The sequence below is a fragment of the Gorilla gorilla genome, chromosome 2 (genome assembly GCF_029281585.2).
Source record: "Gorilla gorilla gorilla isolate KB3781 chromosome 2, NHGRI_mGorGor1-v2.1_pri, whole genome shotgun sequence".
Taxonomy (NCBI): domain Eukaryota; kingdom Metazoa; phylum Chordata; class Mammalia; order Primates; family Hominidae; genus Gorilla; species Gorilla gorilla.
In genome coordinates this window covers 76,129,193-76,157,120 of record NC_086017.1, presented here as the reverse complement: position 1 = coordinate 76,157,120, position 27,928 = coordinate 76,129,193, and the positions used below count along the sequence as shown (strand labels likewise).

The 27,928-nt window shown below is 39.8% G+C and overlaps 1 protein-coding gene and 1 non-coding gene across 3 annotated transcripts in view; one reads left to right on the top strand and one right to left on the bottom strand.

Moving 5' to 3' along the window:
* Positions 1-27,928, bottom strand: part of SLC25A26 (solute carrier family 25 member 26) — a 158,555-nt gene that overhangs the window by 58,188 nt on the left and 72,439 nt on the right. The gene's annotated exons all lie outside the window — the stretch shown is intronic.
* On the top strand, positions 27,424-27,528 carry LOC115934082 (U6 spliceosomal RNA). The gene has a single exon (XR_004069931.1). It is a non-coding gene; the product is annotated as a U6 spliceosomal RNA (small nuclear RNA).

The following is a 27,928-nucleotide window of genomic DNA, read 5'->3' as shown; positions in this document are numbered from 1 at the left end:
CCAGCCTGGGCAACAAGAGTGAAACTTCATCTCAAAAAAAAAAAAAAAAAAAAAGATTTAATTGCTGTCACAGTACTTTGATTTCAGTTTAGCTGACCCCTTAAGTTATAAAGATGTATCATATTTTTTTGTTTTGTCTACAGTATTTACATGCTCACAAAGAAAAACAGCTAATGGAAGATTAGACAATAATTTTAACCAAATTTAATCAGATCAACTTTGAAAGGCAGAAATAGTCACAGTAAACAAGCTCACTAATAATAGATAAGGAATGTATAAGAATGCTAGATAAGCAACCCTGTTTCAAAGGTAAATTATCCAATTTTGTTTCCCCCAGTCATAAGAAAAATAAACCTCCTAATAAAAGCACACGAAGTTTCTTAATGGGATAAAACAGACCAGCAGGATGCATTATATACTGGTATGGTATCTCTGCCTATAGTTATTTTCATAGCCATAATATGAATTTCCCAACGAACATAATCTTACTTGTCTCTGGCACTCCCTCGACTTTCAATACTTTGGGTACGTTAAAAAGACAGAAAAAAAAACAATTATATAATGAGGCTCCTAATATACAGGAAATGTGTAATGAGCTATGCCATCATATACACTTCTCTACTTCAGTAACTTTGGTTCTACAAACTCTAACCTGATTTAAGTGATGCTAACTCCTGATTTCTCACCTCAAAACTAAGTTTCTCAAGGATGGCTGTGACTTTGCCTTTACTGTTTGTTCTATAGCCTTATGCATTTAGAAAATATCAGTGTCAAGTGAAAGTTGGTAAGTATAGCGTAAGTCACAATACGGGCAATGTAACTCAAATTTGTCAATCTAAAAGTCCTTTGAGGCTGGGTGTGGTGGTTCGTGTCTGTAATCCCAGCACTTTGGGAGGCCAAGGTTGGAGGATCGCTTGAGTCCAGGAGTTAGACACCAGCCTGGGCAACAAAGAGAGATCCCATCTCTATAAAAAAAACTTAAATAGCTGTATGTGGTGGTGCATTATCTATGGTCCCAGCTATATGAAGCATGAGTAACTTGAGCCCAGGACTTCGAGGCTGTAGTGAGCTATGATGAGACAGTGCACTCCAGCTTGGGTGACAGAGTCTCCCAGCCTGTCTCAAAAAAAAAAAAAAAAAAAAAAAAAAAAATTTTTTTTTTTTTAATAAATAAAAGTCAGGTGCAGCCAAGATGGCTGAACAGAAACAGCTCTGCTCCGTGGCTTCCACCGAGAAGGACAAAAATGGTGAGTGAATTCTGCATCTTCAACTGAGGTACCAAGGTTCTCTCATTGGGACTGACGAGGCAGTTGGCATGACCCATGGGGAGCAAGGAAAGGCAGGCTGGAGCAAGGGCCCACACGAGAGCTTCACAGGGCAGCAGGGGGAAAGGGGGCTCCCTCCCCTGGTCAAGGCAGGCAGTGAGGGATTGTGCTACCCCTCCCTGAAAGCCATGCTTTTCCCACAGATTCTTGCAATCCACAGATCAGCAGGTCCCCCTCGTGAGCCCATGCATCCAGGGCCTTGGGTCCTAAGCACAGAACTGTGCAGAATCACGGCAGCTGCTCAGGAGGGTGGTGTCTCGAGCAGACACTGAGACACAGGAGTATTGGCATACTCCAGCTCTGGGAACCCCAGTGAGGCAGGACATCTGTCCACTCCCATGGGAAGGGGGCTGAAGCCAGGGAGCCAAGTGACCTCACTCCCACAGAACCCCAAGAGCTAAAATCCACTGGCTTGAAATCCCCACCAGCCAGCACACCAGGCTTGAGACTAAGACAACTGAGTTCCTGAGGAAAAGGGGCAGCCGCCATCACTGCAGCTCCAGTTGGCTGTTTTCCCCTGCCACCAGTGCCAGCAAGACCGGGTGGTTTGGACCAGGAGCAACTCCCCACATCACAGTACAGCGGCTGGGTCAGTTCTTGGCCAGACTGATTCTTTAAGCAGGACCCCGATCCACTCCTCCTCGCTGGGTAGTGCCTCTCTGTGGGAATTTCAGCATCCCCAGCCAGGGGTTTATGGACAGAACTCTGATATCCCTGACAGGAGCCCCTGAGAGGAGGGGCGGCTGTGGTATCATGGATAAGCAATCTTAGTCTTTTATGCCTGCTGGCTCTGGAGAGTCAGGGCAGCCTGGATGAGGGGGATTCCCCACAGCACAGCACACCCACTCTGCCAACGGGCAGCCAGACTGCTTATTTAAGTGGGTCCCTGATCCCACTCCTCCTGACTGGGTGAGACCTCCTGACAAAAGCCTGCAGACACCTCATACAAGGGCATTCTATCCAGCATCAGGTCAGTGCCTCTCTGGCACAGAGCTCCCAGAGAAAGGAGCAGGCTGCCATCTTTGCTGGTCTGCAGCCTCCCCTGGTGATACCTCCAGGGACGGGAGCGGCCCCGGAGAATAGGGTCTAGAATGGACCCCCAGCACACTGCAGTAGTCCTACAGAAGAGGGGCCTGACTGCTAAAAGAAAAACAAACCGAAAGCAACAACAACAACATCATCAACAAAAAAGACCCCACAAAAACCCCATCCAAAGGTCAGCAGCCTCAAAATCAAAGGTAGATAAACCCATGAAGATGATAAAGAATCAATGCAAAAATGCTGAAAACTCAAAAAGTCAGAGGGCCTCTTCTCCTCCAAATAATCGCAGCATGTCTCCAGCAAGGGCACAGAACTGGGCCGAGGCTTGAGATGGGTGAATTGACAGAAGAAGGCTTCAGAAGATGGGTAGTAATGAACTTTGCTGAGATAAAGGAGTGTGTTCTAACTCACTGCAAAGAAGTGAAGAACCATGATAAAACATTACAGGAGATGTTAACCAAAATAACCAGTTTAGAGATGAACATAAACGACCTGATGGAGTTGAAAAACACAACATGAGACCTTCACAATGCAAACACAAGTATCAACAGCTGAATAGACCAAGTGGAAGAGAAGATATCAGAACTTGAATACCATCTTGCTGAAACAGGCAGACAAGATTAGAAAAAAAGGAATGAACAAAACCTCCAAGAACTACGGGATTATGTTAAAAAACCAAACCTACAGCTGATGGGGTACCTGAAAGAGACAAGGAGAATGGAACCAAGTTGGAAAACACACTTCAGGGTATCATCCAGGAGAACTTCCCCAACCTAGCAAGACAGGCCAACATTCAAATTCAGGAAATCCAGAGAACCCCAGGAAGATACTCCATGAGAATATCAACCCCAAGACACATAATCATCAGATCCTCCAAGGTTGAAATGAAGAAAAAAAAAAATGTTAAGGGCAGCCAGAGAGAAAGGCCGGTCATCTCTACAGGGAGGCCCATCAGACTAAGAGCAGACCTCTCAGCAGAAACCCTACAAGCCAGAAGACATTAGGGGCTGATATTCAACATGCTTAAACAAAAGAATTTCCAACCTAGAATTTCGTATCTGGCCAAAGTAAGCCTCATAAGCAAAGGAGAAATAAAATCTTTTTCAGACAAGCAAATGCTGAGGGAATTCATCAGCACCAAGCCTGCCTTGCAAGAGTTCCTGAAGGAAGCACTAAATATGGAAAGGAAAAACCATTACCAACCACTAGGAAACCACACGGAAGTACACAGGCCAGTGACATGATAAAGCAACTACATAAACAAGTCTGCAAAATAATCAGCCAGCATCACGATGAAACAATAAAATTCACACATAACAATAGTAACCTTAAATGTAAATGGGCAAATGCCCCCAATTAAAAGGCACAGAATGGCAAACTGGATAAAGAGTCAAGATCCATTGCTGTGCTGTATTCAAGAGACCCATCTCACATGCAAAGACACAAATAGGCTCAAAAGAAAAGGATGGAGAAAAATTTACCAAGCAAATGGAAAACAGAAAAAAGCAGGCATTACAATCCTAGTCTCTGACAAAACAGACTTTAAACCAACAAACATCAAAAAAAGACAAAGAAGGGCATTACATGATGGTAAAGGGCTCAAATCAAGAAGAAGAGCTAACTATCCTAAATATATATGGACCCAATACAGGAGCATCTAGATTCATAAAACAAGTACTTAGATACCTACAAAGAGATTTAGACTCCCACACAATTATAGTGGGAGACTTTAGTACCCTGCTATCAAGGATAGACCATTGAGACAGAAAATTAACAAAGATATTCAGGACCTGAACTCAGCTCTGGATCAAGTGGACCTGATAGATACCTACAGAACTCTCTCCCCAAAAACAACAGAATATACATTCTTCTCGGTGCCACATGGCACTCTAAAACTGATCGCACAATTGGAAGAAAATCACTTGTCAGCAAATGCAAAATAACTGAAATCATAACAAACAGTCTGTTAGACCACAATGCAATCAAATTAGAACTTAAGATGAAGAAACCCACTCAACACCACAAAAGTATATGGAAATTGAACAACCTGCTTCTGAGACTACTGGCTAAATGATGAAATTAAGGCAGAAATCAAGAAGTTATTTGAAATCAGTAAGAACAAAGAAACAACGTACCAGAATCTCTGGGACACAGATGTGCAGCATTATGAGGGAAATTTATAGCAATAAATGCCTACATCAAAAAGTTAGAAAGATCTCAAACTGACAGCCTAACATCACAACTAAAAGAACTAGAGAACCGAGAGTAAACAAACCCCAAAGCTAGCAGAAGACAAGAAATAACAAAGATCAGAGCAGAACTGAAGGAGATAAACATGAAAAACCCTTCAAAAAAAAAAAAATCAAAGAATCCAGGAGCTAGTTTTTAAAAAATATTAATAAAAATAGACTACTAACTAGACTAATAAAGAAGAAAAGAATCAAACAGACACAATAAAAAGTGATAAAGGGGATATCACCAGTGACCCCATAGAAATACAAACAATGATCAGAGAATACTATAAACACCTCAATGCAAACAAACTCGAAAATCTGTAAGAAATGGATATATTCCTGGACACATAAACCCTCCCAAGAATGAACCAAAAGGAATTTGAATCCCTGACTAGACCAATAATCTGTTCTGAAATTGAGGCAGTAATAAATAACTAAAAAAAAAAAAAAAGCCAGAACCAGATGGTTTTACAGCTGAATTCTACCAGAAATATAAACAGGAGCTGATACTCTTTCTTCTAAAAGTATTCCAAACAACTGAAAAGGAAGTGCTCCTCCCTAATTCATTCTATGACGCCAGCATCATCCTGATACCAAAACCTGGCAGAGATACAACAACAAAAAACAAAACTTCAGTCCAATATCCCTGATGAACATCAATGTAAAAATTCTCAATAAAATACAGGCACACCAAATACAGCAGCACATCAAAAAGCTTATCCACCGCGATCAAGTCGGCTTCATCCCCAGGATGCACGGCTGGTTCAATATACGCAAAACAATAAACATAATTCATCACATAAACAGATCCAAAAACAAAAACCACATGATTATCTCAATAGACACAGAAAAGGCCTTCAGTAAAACTCAACATCCTTTCATGTTATGTCTCAATAAACTAGGTATTGATGGATCATACCTCAAAATAATAAGAGCTATACAGGACACACCCACAGCGCGTATCATACTGAATGGGCAAAAGGTGGAAGCATTCCCTTTGAAAACCAGCACAAGAGAAGGATGCCCTCTCTCACCACTCCTATTCAACATAGTATTGGAAGTTCTGACCAGGACAATCAGGCAAGAGAAAGAAATAAAGGATTCAAACAGGAAGAGAGGAAGTCAAATTGTCTCTGTTTGCAGATGACATGATACTCTTTCTAGAAAACCCCACTGTCTCAGCCCACAAGCTTCTTAAGCAATTTCAGCAACGTCTCAGGATACAAAATCAACATGCAAAAGTCACAAGCATTCCTATACACGAACTACAGGCAAGCAGAGAGCCAAATCATGAATGAACTTCCATTCACAACTGCTACAAAGAGAAAAAAATAACTAAGAATATAGCTAGCAAGGGACGTGAAGGATCTCTTCAAGAAGAACTACAAACCACTGCACAAGGAAATCAGAGAGGACACAAACAAATGGATAAACATTCCATGCTCATGGATAGGAAGAATCAGTATCACAAAAATGGCCATACCACCCTAAGTAATTTATAGATTCAATGCTATTTCCATTAAACTACCATTAACATTCTTCACAGAATCAGAAGAAACTATTTTAAAATTCATATGGAATGAAAAAAGAGCTCATACAGCCAAGACAATCCTAAGCAAAAAGAACAAAGCTGGAGGCAACATGCTACTGGACTTCAAAATATACCGCAAGGCTACAATAACCCAAACAGCATGGTACTGCTACAAAAACAGACACATAGACCAATGGAATAGAATAAAGAACTCAGAAATAAGATGGCACATCTACAACCATCTGAACTTTGAGAAACCTGACAAAAACAAGCAATGGGGAAAGGATTCCCTATTTAATAAACGGTGCTGGGAGAACTGGCAAGCCATATGCGAAAACTGAAACTAGACCCCTTCCTTATATAAAAATTAACTCAAGATGGATCAAAGACTTAACTGTAAAACCCAAAACCATAAAAACTCTAGAAGAAAATCTAGGCAATACCATTGAGGACACAGGCACAGGCGAAAGTTTCATCACAAAATCGCCAAAAGCAATAGTAACAAAAGCAAAAATTGATAAATGGGATCTAATTAAACTAAAGAGCTTCTGCACAGCAAAAGAAACTATCATCAGAGCAAACAGGCAACCTACAGAGTGGAAGAAAATTTTTGCAATCTATCCATCTGACAAAGGTCTAGTATCCAGAGTCTACAAGGACCTTATATTTACATGAAAAACAAACAAACAAACAGGGGGATCTGGCAAGATGGCTGAATAGGAACAGCTCCGGTATGTAGCTCCCAGCACGGCCAAAACAGAAGGCGGGTGATTTCTGCATTTCCAACTGAGGTACCCGGTTCATCTCAATGGGACTGGTTAGACAGTGGGTGCAGCCCACAGTGGGCAAGCAGATGCACGGTGGGGTGTTGCCTCACCCGAGAAGCACTAGGGGCCAGGGAACTACCTCCCCTAAACAAGGGAAGCCTTGAGGGACTGTGTCATGAGGAATGGTGCATTCCAGCCCAAATACTATGCTTTTCCCACAGTCTTCGCAACCCACAGACAAGGAGATTCCCTCTAGTGCCTACGCCACCAGGGTCTTGGGTTTCAAGCACAAAACTGGGCGGCTGTTTGGCCAGAGCTAGGTGCAGGAGTTTTTTTTTTTTGTTTTTTTTTTTTTCTTCATACCCCAGTGACACCTGGAACCCCAGTGAGACAGAACTGTTTACTCCCATGGAAAGGGGGCTGAAGCCAGGAAGCCAAGTGATCTTGCCCAGTAGGTCCCACCCCCCCAGAGCCCAGCAAGCTAAGATCCACTGGCTTGAAATTCTTGCTGCCACCAAAGCATTCTGAAGTCGACCTGGGGTGACTGAGTTTGGTTAGGGGAAGGGCATCCACCATTACTGAAGCTTGTGTAGGTGGTTTTCCCCTCACAGTGTAAACAAAGCTGCGGCGAAGTTCGGGCTGGGCAGAACCCACTGCAAAGCCACCGTAGCCAGACTGCCTCTCTAGACTGCCTCCTGGGCAGGACATCTCTGACAGAAAGGCAGCAGCCCCAGTCAGGTGCTTATAGATAAAACTCCCATCTCCGTAAGACACGGCACCTGGGGGAACAGGCAGCTGTGGGCACAGCTTCAGCAGACTTAACTGTTCCTGTCTGCCAGCTCTGAAGAGAGGAGCGGATCTCGCAGCACAGCACTTAAGCTCTGCTAAGGGACACACTGCCTCCTCAAGTGGGTCCCTGACCCCCACGCTTCCTGATGGGGAGACACCTCCCAGGAGGGTTCAACAGACACCTCATAAAAAAGAGCTCCAGCTGGCATCTGGTATGTGCCCCTCTGGGACGAAGTTTTCAGAGGAAGGAGCAGGCAGCAAGCTTTGCTGTTCTGCAGCCTCTGGTGGTGATACCCAGGCACACAGGGTCTGAAATGGACGTCCAGCAAACTCCAGCAGACCTGCAGCAGAGGCGCCTGACTGTTAGAAGGAAAACTAACAAACATAAAGCAATAACATCAACAAAAACAAAAAGGACACCCACGCAAAAACCCTATCCAAAAGTCATCCGCGTCAAAGATCAAAGGCAGACAAATCCATGAAGATGAGGAAAAACCACCAAAAAAATGCTGAAAACTCCAAAAACCAGAATACCTCTTCTCCAAACAATCACAACTCCTCACCAGCAAGGGAACAAAACTGGGCAGAAAATGAGTATGAAAAACAGACAGAACTACACTTCAGAAGGTGGGTAATAACAAACTCCTCGGAGCTAAATGAGCATGTTCTAACCCAATGAAGGCAAGCTAAGAACCTTGATAAAAGGTTACAGGAACGGCTAACTAGAATAACCAGTTTAGACACGAACATAAATGACCTGATGGAGCTGGAAAACACAGCACGAGAATTTCGTGAAGCATACACAAGTTATCAATAGCCGAATCGATCAAGCAGAAGAAAAGATATCAGAGACTGAAGATCAACTTAATGAAATAAAGTGTGACGACAAGATGAGAAAAAATAATGAAAAAGAATGAACAAAGCCTCCAAGAAATATCGGGCTATGTGAAAAGACCAAACCTACGATCGATTGGTGTACCTGAAAGTGACAGGGAGAATGGAACCAAGTTGGAAAACACACTTGAGGATATTATCCAGGAGAACTTCTCCAACCTAGCAAGAAAGGCCAACATTCAAATTCAGGAAATACAGAGAACACCACTAAGATACTCCTCGAGAAGATCAACCCAAGACACATAATCATCAGATTCACCAAGGTTGAAAGGAAGGAAAAAATGTTAAGGGCAGCCAGAGAGAAAGGTCAGGCTACCTACAAGGTGAAGCCCATCAGACTAACAGCAGATCTCTCTGTAGAAACGCTACAAGCCAAAAGAGAATAAAGGCCAATATTCAACATTCTTAAAGAAAAGAACTTTCAACCCAGAATTTCATATCCAGCCAAACTAAGTTTCATAAGCAAAGAACAAATAAAATCCTTTACAGACAAGAAAATGCTAAGAGATTTTGTCACCACCAGGCCTGCCTTACAAGAGCTCCTGAAGGAAGTACTAAATATGGAAAGGAAAATCCCATAGCAGCTACTGCAAAAACAACAAATTGTAAAGACCATTGACACCATAAAGAAACTGCATCAACTAATGTGCAAAATAAACAGCTAGCATCATGACAGATCAAATTCACACATAACAATATTAACCTTAAATGTAAATGGGCTAGATGCCCCAGTTAAAAGACACAGAATGGCAAATTGGATAGAGTTAAGACCCACTGGCGTGCTGTATTCAGGAGACCCACATCACATGCAAAGACACAAATAGGCTCAAAATAAAGGGATGGAGGAATATTTACCAAGCAAATGGAAAGCAAAAAAAAGCAGGGGTTGCAATCCTTGTCTCTGACAAAACAGACTTTAAACCAACAAACATCAAAAAAGACAAAGAAAGGCATTACATAACGGCAAAGGGGTCAATTCAACAAGAAGAGCTAACTATCCTAAATATATATATGCACCCAATACAGGAGCACCCAGATTCATAAAGCAAGTTCTTAGAGACCTACAAAGAAACTTAGACTTCCACACAATAATAGTGGGAGACTTTAACACCTCACTGTCAATATTAGCTAGATCAGCGAGACAGAAAATTAACAAGGATATTCAGGACTTGGACTCAGCTCCGGACCGATGGGACCTGATTGACATCTACAGAACTCTCCACCCCAAATCAACAGAATATACATTCTTCTCAGCACCACACAGCACTGATTCTAAAATCGACCACATAAATGGAAGTAAAACATTCCTCAGCAAATGCAAAAGCATGGAAATCATAACAAACAGTCTCTTAGACCACAGTGCAATCCAATTAGAACTCAGGATTAAGAAATTCACTCAAAACCGCGCAACTACACGGAAACAACCTGCTCCCGAATGACTCTTAGATAAATAATGAAATTAAGGCAGAAACAAATAAGCTCTTTGAAACCAATGAGAACAAAGACACAACATACCAGAATCTCTGGGACACATTTAAAGCAGTGTTTAGAGGGAAATTTACAGCACTAAATGCACACAGGAGAAAGTGGGAAAGATCTAAAATCGACACCCTAACATCACAATTAAAAGAACTAGAGAAGTAAGAGCAAACAAATTTGAAAGCTAGCAGAAGACAAGAAATAATTAAGATCAGAGCAGAATTGAAGGAGATAGAGACATGAAAAACACTTAAAAAAAAATCAATGAATCCAGGAGCTGGTTTTTTGAAAAGATTAACAAAATAGACCACTAGCCAGACTAATGAAGAGAGAAGAATCAAACAGACACAATAAAAAATGATAAAGGGGTTATCACCACTAACCCCATAAAAATACAAACTACTTTCAGAGAATACTATAAACACCTCTATGCAAATAAACTAGCAAATCTAGAAGGAATGGATAAATTCCTGGACACATACACCCTCCCAAGACTAAACCAGGAAGAAGTCGAATCCCTGAATAGACCAATAACAAGTTCTGAAATTGAGGCAGTTAATTAATAGCCTACCAACCAAAAAGAGCCCAGATGGCTCACAGCCGAATTCTACCAGAGGTACCATTCCTTCTGAAACTATTCCAAACAACAGAAAAAGAAGGACTCCTCCCTAACTCATTTTATGAGGCCAGCTTCTTCCTGAAACCAAAACCTGACAGAGACACAACAACAAAAGAAAATTTCAGGCCAAGATCCCTGATGAACATGGACGCGAAAATCCTCAATAAAATTCTGGCAAACCAAATCCAGCAGCACATCAAAAAGCTTATCCACCATGATCAAGCAGGCTTCATCCCTGGGATGCAAGGTTGGTTCAACATATACAAATCAATAAACATAATCCATCACATAAACAGAACCAATGACAAAAATCACATGATTATCTCAATAGATGCAGAAAAGGCTTTCAGTAAAATTCACCTTCATGCTAACCACCCCTTCATGCTAAAAACACCCAATAAACCACGAACAGTTATGGAATATATGGAATAGTTATGGAATAGTTATGAATAGTTATGGAATAGTTATGACAAACTCATAGCCAGTGTCATACTCAATGGGGAAAAGCTAGAAGCATTAACTTTGAAAATCGGCACAACAGAAGGTTGCCCTCTCTCACCACTCCTATTCAACATAGTACTGGAAGTTATGACCAGGGCAATCAGGCAAGAGAAAGAAATAAACGGTATTCAAATAGGAAGAGAGGAAGTGAAATTCTCTCTGTTTGCAGTTGACATAATTGTATATTTTGAAAACTCCATCATCTCAGCCCCAAATCTCCTTAAGCCGATAAGCAACTTCAGCAAAGTCTCAGGATACAAAATCAATGTGCAAAAATCACAAGCATTCCTACATACCATTAACAGACAATCAGAGAGCCAAATCATGAGTGAACGCCCACTCACAACTGCTACAAAGAGAATAAAATACCTAGGAGTACAACTTACAAGAGATGTGAAGAACTACAAATTACTGCTCAAGAAAATAAGAGAGGACCCAAACAAATGGAAAAACATTCCATGCTCATGGATAGGAAGAATTAATATCATGAAAATGCCCATACTGCCCAAAGTAATTTATAGATTCAATGCTACCCCCATCAAGCTACCATTGACTTTCTTCACAGAATTAGAAAAAAACTACTTTAAATTTCATATGGAACCAAAGAAGACCCGTATAGCCAAGACAATCCTAAGCAAAAAGAACAAAGCTGGAGGCATCATGCTACCTGACTTCAAACTATACTACAAGGCTACAGCAACCCAAAACAGCAGGGTACTGGTACCAGAACAGATACATAAACCAATGGAACAGAACAGAGGCCTCAGAAATAACACCACACATCTACAACAATCTGCTCTTTGACAAACCTGACAAAAACAAGCAGTGGGGAAAGGATTCCCTATTTAATAAACGGTATTGGGAAAACTGGCTAGCCATACGCAGAAAACTCAAACTGGATCCCTTCCTTATACCTAATACAAAAATTAACTCAAGATGGAAGACTTAAATGTAAGACCTAAAACCATAAAAACCATAGAAGAAAACCTAGGCAATACCATTCAGGACGTAGGCATGGGCAAAGACTTCATGATTAAACACCAAAAGCAACAGCAACAACAGCCAAAATTGACATATGGGATCTAATTAAACTAAAGACCTTCTGCACAGCAAAAGAAACTATCATCAGAGTGAACAGGCAACCTACAGAATGGGAGAAAATTTTGCAATCTATCCATCTGACAAAGGGTTAATATCCAGAATCTACAAGGAACTTAAATAAATTTACAAGAAAAAACAAACGACCCCATCAGAAAGTGGGCAAAGGATATTAACAGACACTTCTCAAAAGAAGACATTTATGCGGCCAGTAAACAAATGAAAAAAAGCTCATCATCACTACTCATTAGAGAAACGCAAATCAAAACCACAATGAGATACCATCTCACTCCAGTTAGAATGACGATCATTAAAGAGTCAGGAAACAACAGATGCTGGAGAGGATGTGGAGAAACAGACACTTTCACACTGTTGGTGGGAGTGTAAATTAGTTCAACCATTATGGAAGACAGTGTGGCAATTCCTCAAGGAACTAGAACCAGAAATAGCATTTGACCCACCAATCCCATTACTGGGTATATACTCAAAGGATTATAAATCATTCTACTATAAAGACACATGCACACGTATGTTTACTGCAGCACTATTTACAATACCAAAGACTTGGAACCAACCCAAATGCCCATCAATGATAGGCTGGATAAAGAAAATGTGGCACATACACACCATGGAATACTATGCAACCATAAAAAAGTATGAGTTCATGTCCTTTGCAGGGACATGGATGAAGCTAGAAACCATCATTCCCAGCAAACTAACACAGGAACAGAAAACCAAACACCATATGTTCTTGCTCATGAGTGGGAGGTGAACAATGAGAACACATGGACCCAGGGAGGGGAACATCTCACACTGGAGCCTGTTGGGGGTTGGGGGCAAGGGGATGGATAGCATTAGGAGAAATACCTAATGCATGTGGGGCTTAAAATCTAGATGACAGGTTGATGGGTGCAGCAAACCACCATGGCACATGTATACCTATGTAACAAACCTGCACGTTGTGCACATGTGTCCCCAGAACTTAAAGTATTAAAAAAGAAAAGAAAAAAGAGAGAGACAAGAAAAAGAAAAACAACCCTATTAAAAAGTGGGCAAAGGACATGAAAAGACACTTCTCAAAAGAAGACATTCATGCAGCCAACAAACATAAGAAAAAAAGCTCAACATCACTGATTAGAGAAATGAAAATCAAAACCACAATGAGATACCGTCTCACGCCATTCACAATGGCAATTATTACAAAGTTAAGAAACAGGCCAGGCACAGTGGCTTACGCCTGTAATCCCGGCACTTTGGGAGGCCAAGGTGGGTGGATCACGAGGTCAGGAGTTCGAAACCAGCCTGGCCAGCATGGTGAAACCTTGTTTCTACTAAACAAAAAATTAGCTGGGCATGGTGGTGCACACCTGTAGTCCCAGCTACTCGGGAGGCTGACGCAGGAGAACTGCTTGAAATTGGCAGGCGGAGGTTAAAGTGAGTCATGTTAGTGCCACTGCACTCCAGCCTAGGCAACAGAGCGAGACTCCATCTCAAAAAAAAGAAAAAGAAAAGAAAAGAAAAAGAAAAAAAGAAAGAAACAATAGATGCCAGCGAGGTTGCAGAAAGACAGGAATGCTTTTACACTGTTGGTGAAAATGTAAATTAGTTCAACCACTGTGGAAGATGGGGTGGCAATTCCTCAAAGAGCAAGAACCAGAAATAACATTTGACCCAGCAATCCCATTACAGGGTATATGCTCGAAGGAATATAAATCATTATATTACAAAGACACACGCACATGTATGTTCACTGCAGCACTCTTCACAATAGCAAAGACAAGGAATCAATCCAAATGCCCATCAATGATAGAGTGGACAAATAAAATGTGGCACATATATACCATGGAACACTACCCAGCCATAAAAAGGAACAAGATCACTTCCTTTTCAGGGACATGGATGGTGCTGGAAACCATTATCCTCAGCAAACTAACGCAGGAACAGAAAACCAAATACCACATGCTCTCACTTGTAAGTGAACAATAAGAACACATGGACACAGGGAGGGAAACAACACACCCTGGGGCCTTTCACAGGGTGGGGAGGGGGGAAGGGGAACATTAGGAAAGATGGCTAATGCATGCTGGGCTTAATACCAAGGTGATGGGTTGATAGGTGCAGCAAACCACCATAGCACATATTTACCTATGTAACAAAGCTGCATATCCTACATATGTATCCTGGAGCTTAAAAATTAAAATGAAATAAATAAATAAAAGTCCTTCAATCCCTAATATAAAAAATTTGATATCTGTTAACATCACCTTTTAAAATCCTAACCAGGAATTCCATTTTTTATAACACTGATTAAATTACATAATGTTACTCTTAGAGAAACACCTTAGAAGAAAAATAGCAGATCCATTTGAGATAAAAGACATGTTCTCCTGTTGTCTTTAAATTACAGCAATGTACTTAGTAACAGAAAAGAAATCCATTTCCTAAATTTAGACGCTGCTTCTCCCAACTTCTCACAACCATGAGAACACCAAAGAAAGGCATGAGAAACTAACAAACTATAATGAGCGTGTACATTATTATTTGAGGGGAATGGGATGGAGATCATTTAGAAATGCTTTTGGCTTTTGGCAGCTCTAAGTGTAAAAATTCAGTTCCTAGAAAACTGTCAGTTGCTAATAAAGAATCTCAGAACTCTAACAAGTGATACTACCGTGCCATAAAAAAATAAATCACAAGATATACTTTTTGGTGACAAAATCTTTTGAGTTTCTTAACATTATGGGGTAAAATGGTTGTGAGTTTATCAGGTCTTTTTGGCCCTATAAACCATAGTACATGTTATAAGTCATCCTCTTAATACTAATGTATCAATTTTTATCACAATTCATTTGGTAAACAGGATAATTCTGCAAAGTATTGAAAATTGCAAAGTTCTGAGCCAGCAACAAATTAGATTTCCACCCACATGGTGGTTAATCATTCCATGTACAGAGAGAAAGGAAACTGGATATAATGATTCTAAAAGCATTTTAAAGAATGTATTAGTGAACAACGAATCCTCAGTGCTTGACACCTCAATAGTTTCCTGAAAGCACAAGTGAACCATGCAGCGTATATCCCAGTTAGCATGTTCAGCAATCAAGGGTTGTTACAGAGCTTACCAGTATAACAGCATGTATACAAGCCACACACAACAACTCACAGAAGCTCAGAAGCCACCCCACACCTTTGACTCTAATCCTCCTCCTGCAAAAATAGAAGAAAAAATATGACAACAGACATGTGAACACAAAACTGAAACTGAACAGAAAAGGGAAGATGTTAGCTTAGATATGAGACATAAGAAAAAGTATGCTCCAGAATCTTTTTAATTCAAGAGGCATTGTGGGAGGCCCCCAAGATCCCCACTCCCTGATGTACCTGCCCTGCATAATCCTCCCCCATCCAGTGTGGATGGGACTGTGAACAGGACAAAGAAAAGTCCTGTGACGAAGTTACATTTAATGAGAAACATGAATGGATTCTGCAGATTTAATTAAGTTCCCCCATCAGTCAGTTCTGAGTTTATCAAAAGGGAAATTATCGTGGATGGGCTTGACTTCAAAGGTGAGTTCTTAGAAAAACCAGCCCCTTCCTAACAAGATCTGAAGTGTGAGAGATTCTCCTGCTGGCTCTGAAGAAATAAAATTTCATGTTGTAAAAGGGGCTATGGAGGGGGCCACATGGCAAGGACCTCGAGCAGCCTCTAGAAGTCAAGTGTGGTCACCATCCAATCGCTAACAAGAAACAGGACCCTCAGTCATACTGCCACAAGGAAATGCCATCTGCCAACCACCCTGTGCATTTGGAAGAGGACCCTAGCCTCAGATGAGATCACAGTCCCTGCAACACCTTGACTGTCACTGTGTGAAACACTGAACGGAGAACTCAGCCACGTGGTCCTCAGACTGCTGCTTTAGAGACCCATGAGATCATCAATATATGTCACCTTAAACCACTAAAGTTGTGGTAATTCATTGCACAGCAACAGAAAGCTAACAATCATCTACTGCACCTCTAGACATTCCCCTAAGTGATCCTGATGTTACATGACACTTGAAGTTACTCATTTCAATGGAGTGAAAAATGTGGGACATTCTAGTTAAGTGATCTTGACTGGCAGTTAAAGTTTCAGAAGTCCTACAATATTTTCTGACTTACAGCCTAATCTTACCTGGAAGGCATCTTGCTGATTATCTGATCCAGCCACCTCACTTTTAGCCAAGACTAAGAGAGGGGGCTAGCCTCCCCAGGTTCACAGGGCTAACGAGCAGCAGAAGAGGAGCCACAGCCCAGTTCCTCCAACACAGTTAGCTGTTCCCAGAAGTCTTTCCTTAAAGGTGGCTGCGCCTTAAAGATAGTTGCAGTTGTGCTTGACTAGAGAGGGGGAGAGAAGTATATCTCCTCTCTGATACTGTAGTAAAATGGCCATAAAATAAATACTGAATGTTTTAGAAAAGTGGAGTATAAAGCCAATATTTCAAAGGATTCAAAGACTAAAAGCAGCATTAAAGATGTCAACAGTGACTAGACCATGATAACTACTGTATTATAATGTCTTCTGCGTCTTTCAACCTCCCAGGGGGCATTTAAATTGTCACTACTCACGGGAGGTGCTCCTGGCATCTAGTGGGTAGAGGCCAGGGATGCTGCTACACAGCCTGGAATGCAAAGGTGGTCCCCCATGGACACAATCCACAGCCCCTTAAACTCTGCTCTAAGGCATCAGTTATCTCTCTTTATCCCTGCTGACTCCCTAGCACTGAGACACTGAACACATGGCGTGCACCACCTGTGCTCCCTTACACACTCAGAAGGCAAAGCTCTCCCATATCTCAATTTTCTTTGGCTTGGGCTTTAATCACTGTTCTTTGGTTTGAACTTAAATATGGGCTAACCTTTTCACCAAGTTGTATCTAGCTCTGATACACAAGCACACCTGCCCAGCTCAATGTTCCTTCTGACAGACAAAGCCAAAACACTATTATGCATACTTGATTTTAACTAATGTATGTTTTACACATGGATCAAAATCTGGCGACCTATCAGCAAAGGACAAGTGGAGTATGAGTGTGCAGAACACATAGTGGAGAACCGCTGCTTACTCTAAACTGCTGGCAGCAAATAAGTATTACATGACCCAAACAAATGATATCGATGACTAGAATGATAAAAGTGTCAAAACAACAGGAAGTGGCAGGGACTCTGATGACATGGAGAGCAGTTTCTGTCAAAACAAGCAGCCGCTACTCTGTTCTAGACAACTACTGCCATGCAGAAATGTAGGCCCACTATGACCAGATACCCAGATTGTCCAAGAAAACTTGGATAACTGGAGTTGTATATGAAACCACTCAATTTTAACATGTTAGCTTGTAGTTTGCAAAAACCTTGAGTCCAACATTTTGGGCCACGTCTTTGAAATTTATGGTCTAGACATTATAAGAGCAAATGAAGAGGTGCCAAGTGGGCAAATTCAGAGGGAGGAAGGTTCAGGATATACTCTGCACAACAGATGGAGTATTAGAGACACTGGGGATAAAGCTAAATGATAGGCCTTGGATGAGGCCAACAAGTTTCAGAGGAGCTGCTAGTAATATTATCATCATTATCATCACAACAATAATCATAAATTATAACATTTATATAGGACTGTATTTCAGGCACTGTCCTAAGCACTTCATATGCAGGAACACATGTAATTTTCCCAACAACCTTATGAGGTTGGTATTATTGTTACTCTCATCTTACAGAGGAAGAAAATAAGTCAGTTTAAATAACTTGCCTAAGGCCACATGGCTAAGTACTGGAGCTGAGATTTGAACCCAGATAGGCTACCTTCAGAGTCCATGTTTCTAATTACCCCCGTCACAATTCTAATGCTTGTATCTGTAGGCTTTTAGTTCTGTATCTCTCTGTAACTACATATAAATTATGTTTCATCCACCTAAGTTCTGAATGGTAACATGTAGATAGGAAAAGACTAAAACAATGCTTAAGGTACTCTGTCTAAACACGTATAGAAATGGAAGCATTTTTCCCAAATGAAAATGTTAGCCCCTGCTCTCTATAAATTATGTTGGCCTAGTAGGATTCAGTCCCTGTTGTTAAAGTTTTACTTTCTAATGATATTCTTGGCTTCTGCTTACATAAAAATACTAACAAACAGATGCAGAAGTCACATTCTCCGGCATGGAAGTCAAAAGGCATAGACGAATTGGTTGTGCCCTCCAACCAGAGTGGGAACTGTGGCAAACAATTCTAACGCCCATCAAAGATGCAAGGCATGAACGTGTCCTACACACTGTGGCAGCATTATTACTAAATTCTTTAAAAAGTCTGTATAAAAATCCGTAACAACTTGGCAAGCAAAATTACACTTCAAAGCAGCTAGTATGTAAATTAACTTCACATTTCACTTCATTTTAAAACAAGAGAATTTGCTATAATAAATTCAGGGAAACTGGCCATTTTGAGTTGAATACTAAAAAGAAAAGTAAATTTTCACCTTTACATGAGATCTACTATTTTTTATTCTTCATGAACCCTATCTTCCATTTCAGAATCCAATTCTTTGAGGACACAATGAGTTCTATCATCATTTTATTCCGGCAGGTCAAACAGTGGTCCAATATTATAAAAATGCATAGACTTTATTGAGACATAAAAAGCAACAAAGTATTTTCAATGCCGTAATTCCCAAATCTGCTTAGAAATCCAAACAAGTAATTTTTAAGTAGAATTTTAAATTGTGTTGGAAAAAACAAAAAACTCTGCATATACAGAAGCATAAATACAGATTAACAAGTGAATGCAACAAGATACTAAAATATAATACACGTGTTAGCAATCATTTTGAAGAAAGCACTAAAAATATCAGTACTAGTCCACCTCCCTTTAATATATGCTACAGTCTAAAATATTTATATTTCCTTCTTTCTAGAAAATCATACTGCTCAAACTTTTTTTCATGAAGCAAAAAGGAAAAAGTCTCTCTCAAAATGCTATGCAAATATGCAGAAACCATGACATCATCCCTAGGAGGATGTATATAAATCCTTATTCTGTTATGGATCTTAAAAACAAAAAACGAGCATCAGCGACACCACCACCAAAGGACTCCTTAAGAAAGTACTTTTAAGATTTTAATCGTTCAAAATTGTTTAAGACAAATAGGAAAAGGTAATTTGAAATATATGCAAAGAACAAGAAATTTTACTTGTGGCTAATTCAATTATTTCCTTTGGAAAAGAATAAAGTTCAAATCATATTGCCAATGTCACTATAACTAAAATCTGACCATTACAAAAGGTCTCCCAAACTGCAGTCAATGGCCTGCTCACTTCAAGTAATATTGGTAATGGCTAAATTCCAGTATAACACCAAAAAAAAAAAAAAAAAAACCTAGCCTAGAAGTCCACTGGAGTTCACTGTAACGGGATTTAAGCTATAATTAAATTTGATTAGCTTGGTTCAAACCTCAAGTTCAAAAGACTTATCAGCATGAATAGACGAAAAACCCTTTTACACGGGCATTTTGAAAATATGAAAAGGGCTGACACAGCAAGCTTCAAAGACTTTAAAAGCAATTGACCCTTCCCAGAGCAAAGGGGAAATGCTAACAGCTGAAACTCAGATGCTGCGTGCAAAGAAAATAAAGTTCCAGATGGCTCAAAAGCCTGGTAGTTTATTAAATATTAAATACTATTATTTTTAACTGGATTTTTGCCCAGAGATAGCCAAATATGTCATCCATAAAATGTGAAAAAGCAGTACGATACCATCCCCTGAAAAACTGAAGCAAATAAATATTTTCTTTTTCAAAAACTACCCACATGTGGAAGTTTCTCAAGGAGTTATGCAAACAACCACGATGACAGTCAAACAATCAAGACGTTTAATAAAAAACAAAAACATCTATAACCTAACAATCCAAATCAGTTTATTTCGAGACATTTAACTGTTACTCTATAAACACACACCTCATGCACACATACCCCCTTGGATCACATTATATTTTCATGCATGAAGAAAGGAGAAAAGTGAAAGAAGCGATAATAAATATGGACTATGGAACTGTGTTAGTGACTGGGGGTTAACATAGTTTTTACAAGTAGTTAAAAATTAGTATGAAAGGATTATATATACAAAAGTTTGTTTGCCAAGCACATCGGCTCACACTTACAATCCCAGCATTTTCGGAGGCTGAGGTGAGCAGATCACTTGAGGCCAGGACCAGCCTGGCCAACATAGCAAAACCCAGTCTCTACTAACACAAAAATTAGCCAGGCATGGTGGCACACATCTGTAGTCCCAGCTACTCGGGAGGCTGAGACATGAGAATCGCTTGGAACCCAGGAGGCGGAGGTTGTAGTGAGTCGAGACTGTGCCACTGCACTCTAGCCTGGGTGACAGAGGGAGACTTTGCCTCAGAAAAAAAGTTTGTTGTATGTATTCTTTTAAATACATACATGGAAATGGGTGCATATACACGCACATCAAATGAACTGTATACATACATATATAAACACACACACAGTAACAAATGTATACATAGGTACGTATTCATGTGTACACACACATACACACAAACCAAGGGTCCCTTTTCAACAAAATAAAGTTAGTTAACTAAGTTTACACACTGAGTTTTTAGATGGCATCTTCAAGTGAGTTTTTATGTTAAAATTTTTCCCTTGTTAGCACACTGTTTCTATGTAACTTGGGATCTGGGGGAGGGAAAAGACTGTTTTTCATGAAATGGAAACAACCTATGCCAAATGAAGCAGGTGTGAGATATCTCAAAGATGAAAGCAATTCTCCAAATAGCAATGTCATCCTGTAATGCTTTCTTGACATGTACAATTTTGCTATTCCTCTTTTTGACATTTATTACAAAGTACTGTGTTTGTGATCTTTCCTAACACAGATCAGTAGTGTGATTGGTGCTCATTTCTAGCAGCTTTTAGCACTGAGGAAAAAGTCAATTCAACACTGATGTCACTTAAAATGGGTAAGAAATCCAGCTACAGCAGAGGCTGCTGTGCCCCTTAAATGCTCCTTTCTTAAGACACTTTCTTCACAAGCAAATTAATTCTTAATGTAATTCTTTTATTCTGAAAACTGTTTATTACATATCATCAGTTTTGAAATAATTCAAAGTGATCTCCCACCAAAAAAAGAAAACCCCACAAAGAAATAAATCATATCTACTTTTCTGTCCATTAAAAATATGCTGAAGGTGATACAGATGTACCTCTCAGAAATTTCTCATTATATTAAAACTTATCCACAATTTATGACAAGGAGTTTTACTAGAGAAAATATTAATTTCACCAGCTTAGTAATAATATACAACATTTCATTTTCCTCCTGATATACCTACCAAATGGTTTTGGTATTTAAGCTTTTCTTTTTTTCAAAACAGAAGAAGAAAATCTGTTAACTGAACTTTGTATCACCTAGTCCAGTGGTTCTCACACTTCAGAATGCATCAGATTCATTCAGAGGGTGTATAACACAAATTCTGGGCCTCACCCCAAGTTTCTGATTCAGAAGATCTCAAGTGGGGACTTAGATTCTGCATTTCTAGCAAGTTCCTAGGGAATGCAGCTGCTATTCGTGGAGGGACTGTACTTTGGGAACCAATGATCTACTCAGTATTTTCCTTCTTTTCATAATTTGCAAATTTGATAACGAGGAAATGATATGCTATATTCTTTAAAGACAGACAGCCTTTGAGAACTTAGAATTAAAGAGAAATTGACAAAAAGGAAATCTAATCTAAGGCACGGCACAGCCCTCAAAGATGATCTAGTTTAGGATTCAGCAAACTTTTTCTGTAAAGAGCCAGATAATAAATAGCTTAGGCTTTATGGTCCATACAGTCTCTGTTACAACTACTCAACTCTGCCACTGTTGTGTGAAAGCAGACAGATAATACATAAATGAAAGAAAGTGGCTGCATGCCAATAAAGCTTTATTACAAAAACAGGCTGTGATCTGGATTAGGCCCACAGGTCACAGTTTACCAACTATTTTTTAAAAAAGGAAATCAATACCCAGAGAGATTAAACAACTTCAAAAGGCACAAGATAGTGAGTGGCAAAACTGCAACTAGACCTTCAGTGTCCTGATGTCTGATGTACTAAGGAAGCTACTGTTATAGTAATATTTTGATAAAGAACAGCCACAAATGGAATGCATTACAAAACCTCATGTAGCTTAATGATCAAAAAGAAAAAATGACTTTACTAAGCAAAAGAGCATCTCAGTTCTAGAATTAATGCCAGACATTCTTTTTTTTTTTTGAGATGGAGTTTCACTGTTGTTGACCAGGCTGGAGGGTAATGGCACAATCTCGGCTCACTGCAACCTCCACCTCCCGGATTCAAGCAATTCTCCTGCCTCAGCCTCCCGAATAGCTGGGATTATAGGCACCCACAACCATGCTCAGCTATTTTTTTTTGTATTTTTAATAGAGATAGGGGTTTCATCATGTTGGCCAGGCTGGTTTTGAACTTCTGACTTCAGGTGATCCACCCGCCTCAGCCTCCCAAAGTGCTGGGATTACAGGCGTGAGCCACTGCACCTGGCTCAATGGCAAACATTCTTATTCTTATTATTACTTATAAATGGGAGTCTTCCACCATTGGACGACAATCTGGACTCTTGTCACATGGCTTCCTGCAGCCTACACTAGGTTGGAGCAGGGCCTACGCCAATCAAGCCTTCTGTTCAGGGAGTGCGGAAAACAGAATCGAGGACTTCTCAGTTCTTAGCCTCTTGGTCCTGCACCTTTCTCATCCCATCTGCCATCCATTTTATGCCATTCGTTAAAAAAATTCTTCCCAGTACTAAAATTATGGTTAAGAGCCAAAAGAGGTAGTAAACTATGAAACTTAAGTTAAAAACAATGTTTCTGTTCAAAGTTTTATTTTCATTCTAGTGATTAAATAATTAAGTTAAATATAATATTTAGCTAATAAAAGTAAAGCAGACATTTATCTTCACTACTTAGATACCTAAAAGTATACTATGCGTACACACACAATACATTCACATATGAACACATACTCCCTATGCTTTCATAGTTGCCAAAGCTTTTACTCTTAAAACTGATTATTTAAATAAGCAATATATTTTAGCAATTAATAAAGTAAATTTTATGTATGGCCTTACAACTATTTTATGACAGTTTATTTTTAAAAATAAAGCAAATGCATGCATATCAGGAAAATAAAATAACTTGATTTTAAGTATCTGAGATAAAGTTTTGAACACGTTTGATGTACTCTAAACCATGCATGGAAAAGCATCTGTTATTTACAGATCAAAGCAAACCTGAGTATCCTAAAACAACTAGAGTGAAAAATTCCCAAATTTAATTTCATCCCTGTCCACATGCTTCTTTGAACTAATAATTCAGAGAATTGGTCAGTATGTTGAACTAATTAGCACGCTTAATGCTTGCCAACTTTGATGGCTCCAATTCTTTAAGAAATTTTTTTTTTATTTTCCAAGACAGAGTCTTGCTCTGCCACCCAGGCTGCAGTGCAATGGTGCGATCACGGCTCATTGCAACCTCTGCCTCCCGAGTTCAAGCTATTCTCCTGCCTCAGCCTCCTGAGTAGCTGGGATTACAGGTGCCTGCCACCACGCCCAGCTAATTTTTGTATTTTTATTAAAGATGAGGTTTCACCATGTTGGTCAGGCTGGTCTCGAACTCCTGACCTCGTCATCCTCCCATCTCGGCTTCCCAAAGCTGGGATTACAGGCGTGAGCCACCGTGCCCAGACAAGAAATGGAATTTAAAAAATAGTTTTAAAAACACACACATGGCCGGGCACGGTGGCTTGCACCTGTAATCCCAGCACTTTGGGAGGCCAAGGCGGGCGGATCACGAGGTCAGGAGTTCAAGATCAGCCTGGCCAGCATGGGGAAACCTCGTCTCTATTAAAAATACAAAAAAATCTTCGGGAGGCCGAGGTGGGCGGATCATGAAGTCAGGAGATCAAGAGCATTCTAGCTAACATGGTGAAACCCCGTCTCTACTAAACACACAAAAAATTAGCTGGGCTTGGTGGTGGGCGCCTGTAGTCCCAGCTACTCGGGAGGCTGAGGCAGAAGAATGGCGTGAACCAGGGAGGCGGAGCTTGCAGTAAGCCGATCGTACCACTGCACTCCAGCCTGGGCAACAGAGCGAGACTCCATCTCAAAAAAAAAAGAAAAACAAAAATACAAAAAATTAGACAGGTATGGTGGCGTGTGCCTGTAATCCCAGCTACTCAGGAGGCTGAGGCAGGAGAATTGCTTGAACCCGGGAGGCAGAGCTTGCAGTGAGCTGAGATCGCGCCACTGCACTCCAGCCCAGCCAACAGTGCGGGACTCCGTCTCAAAAAAAACACACAAGCAAATTTGAGAAAATGCGAAGGCCATCCAAGTTGGCAAAATCATATATATTGAATAATGCCTCAAGATGCCTCAAAACATGAGTGATGCCTGTTTAATATCCTCTGAGTTACAAAATAGGTTGTAAACTGTTTTGGGGTTTTTTGATTTGCATGAGATAAATCAACTTTTTTTATTCTGTATCCAACCAGTTTTTATGAGATTCAGCATACGTCTAACTTTATTTTAATATAAAGAACAGCAGTAAAGTGTTTTTGATAAGAAGTTAACAGTTTATATTTTTTAATTGCAATGAGAGTAAATTCATTTGAAATCTTTTAAATGTAATCCTACAACTACGAGCCAAAAGCAAAGTGGATTCTTTACTGTCCACAAACTTGAGCATCATGGTCATTTTTGCTACAAAGACTTTCCTAACAATTACGTGTGGTAATCAGTAAATGACCCATAGTAAATAGGTTACTACATAGTAGACAGAGTGTTAACTAGCTAATTACACCTTTTCTTTTTGTCCTACTGCTACATGAATTTTTTTTTAAGTTCTATTTAATGCTGATATTCTAAGACTACTCATTTCTATAATTTATATGAGAACATCACACAGAGCCTTCCAAACAAATTTCACCTTGACTCGCAATTTTATTTTCTCCCTCTAACTTGAGGAGTTATGCATGAAATAAATAAATAAATAAATAAATAAATAAATACTACATGATTATCTCAATAGACACAGAAAAGGCTTTCAATAAAATTCAACACCACTTCATGTTAAAAACTCAGTAAATGACATGATCATATATCTAGAAAACCCCATAGTCCCGGCCCAAAAGCTCCTTATGCTGATAAACAACTTCAGCTGGGTCTCAGGATACAAAATCAACGTACAAAAATCACTAGCATTCCTATACACCGGCAAGCCAAGAGACCTATCAGGAATGAACTCCCATTCACAACTGCCACAAAAAGAACAAAATACCTAGAAATCCAGCTAACCAAGGAGGTGAAAGATACTACAAGGAGAACTAGAAAACACTGCTCAGAGGTATCAGAGATGACACAAGCAAATGAAAAAACACTCCATGCTTATGAGTAGGAAGAATCAATATTGTGAAAACGGCCACACTGCCCAAAGCAATTTATATAATAGATTCAACCCTATGCCTGTTAAACTACCACGGACATTCTTCACGGAACTAGAAAAAAACTATTTTAAAATTCATATGGAACAAAAAAAAAGAGCCCAGGTAGCCAAGGTAATCCTAAGCAAAAAGAACAAAGTTAAAGGCCTCACACTACCAGACTTCAAGCTCTATTACAGGGCTACAGTAACCAAAACAACGTGGTACTGGTACAAAAATACACACACAGACAAACAGAACAGAGAGCCCAGAAGTTAGGCCACACACCTACAATCATCTGCTCTTCAGCAACGGTGACAAAAACAAGCAATGAAGAAAGAAAGGATTTCCTATTCAATAAATGGTGGTGGAATGACTGGCTAGCCAAATGCATAAGATTGAAACTGAACCCCTTCCTTACACCATATATAAAAATTAACTCTAGATGATTAAAAACTTAAATATAAAACCTAAAAATATAAAATCCCTGGAAGACACCTAGGCAATACCATTCTGGACACTGGAACACAAAAAGATTTCATGACGAGGATGCCAAAGGCAATTAAAACAAAACCAAAAATTGGTGGGAACTAATTAAAGAGCTTCTGCACAGCAAAGAAACTATCAACGGAGTAAACAGACAACCTACAGAATGGGAAAAAACTTTTGCAAAATATGAAAAAGGCTCAATGTCACCGATCATTAGAGAAATGTAAATAAATCAAAACCACAATGACATGCCATCTCATACTTGTCAGAATGGCTATTATTAAAAAGTCAAAAAATAACAGATGCTGGCGAGGCTGGAGAGAAAAAGGAACTCACACACTGTTGGTAGGAATGTAAACTGGTTCAACCATTGTGGACGACAGTATGGTGATTCCTTAAAGGCCTAAAATCAGAACTACCATTTGACCCAACAACTCCATTACTGAGTATATACCCAAAGGAATATTAATCCTTCTATCATAAAGACACATGCACACGTATGTTCACTGCAGCACTATTCACAACAGCAAAGACATGGAATCAACCTAAATGCCCATAATAAAACACTGGATAAAGAAAATGTGGTACGTATATACCATGAATACTATACAGCCGTAAGAAAAAACGACATCACTTCCTTTGCAGGAATATGGATGATGCTAGAGGCCATTATCCTTTGCAAACTAACGCAGAAAGAGAAAACCAAATACCACATGTTCTCATTTATAATTGCAAGCTAAATGATGAGAACACATAGATCCACGGAGGGGAATAAGAGACACTGCAGCCTATCGGACGGTGGAGGCTGGGAGGAGGGAGAGGATCAGGAAAAAAAAAAAAAACTAATGGGCACAAGACTTAGTACCTGGGTGGCAAAATAATCTGTACAACAAACCTCCATGACACAAGTTTCCCTACATAACAAACCAGTACATGTACCCCTGAACCTAAAGTAAATTTAAATTTAAAAAAAAAAAGAATTAACAAAAATCCCAATCCCAAAGGGGTGTTTGGTGCATATGATTTCATGAAGAAAGTCCAGGCTCAATGTTTTACTACCATTCAAAGTACAAGTAAAAAATACTCCTTAAAGGCAGTTAAGCACACTTTTTAAAAATAATGCTTTCCTCGTTGGCTTCGGCAGCACATATACTAAAATTGGAACAATACAGAGAAGATTAGCATGGGCCCTGTGCAAGGATGACATGCAAATTCGTGAAGCTTTCCATATTTTTAGAACTTCATGAAGTATACACAAGTATTAATAGCCAAATAGATCAAGCAGAAGAAAGGATATCAGAGACTGAAGATCAACTTAATGAAATAAAATGTGAAGATAAGATTAGAGAAAAAAAGAATGAAAAGGAACAAACAAAGCCTCCAAGAAATATAGGACTATGTGAAAAGACCAAACCTACATTTGATTGGCACACTCAAAGTGACGGGGAGAATGGAACAAAGTTGGAAAATACTCTGCAGGATATTATCCAGGAGAACTTCCCCAACCTAGCAAGAGAGGCTAACATTCAAATTCAGGAAATTCAGAGAACACCACTAAGATACTCCTCGAGAAAGAGCAACATAATAGTCAAGATTCACAAAGGTTGAAATGAAGGAAAAAATGTTAAGGGCAGC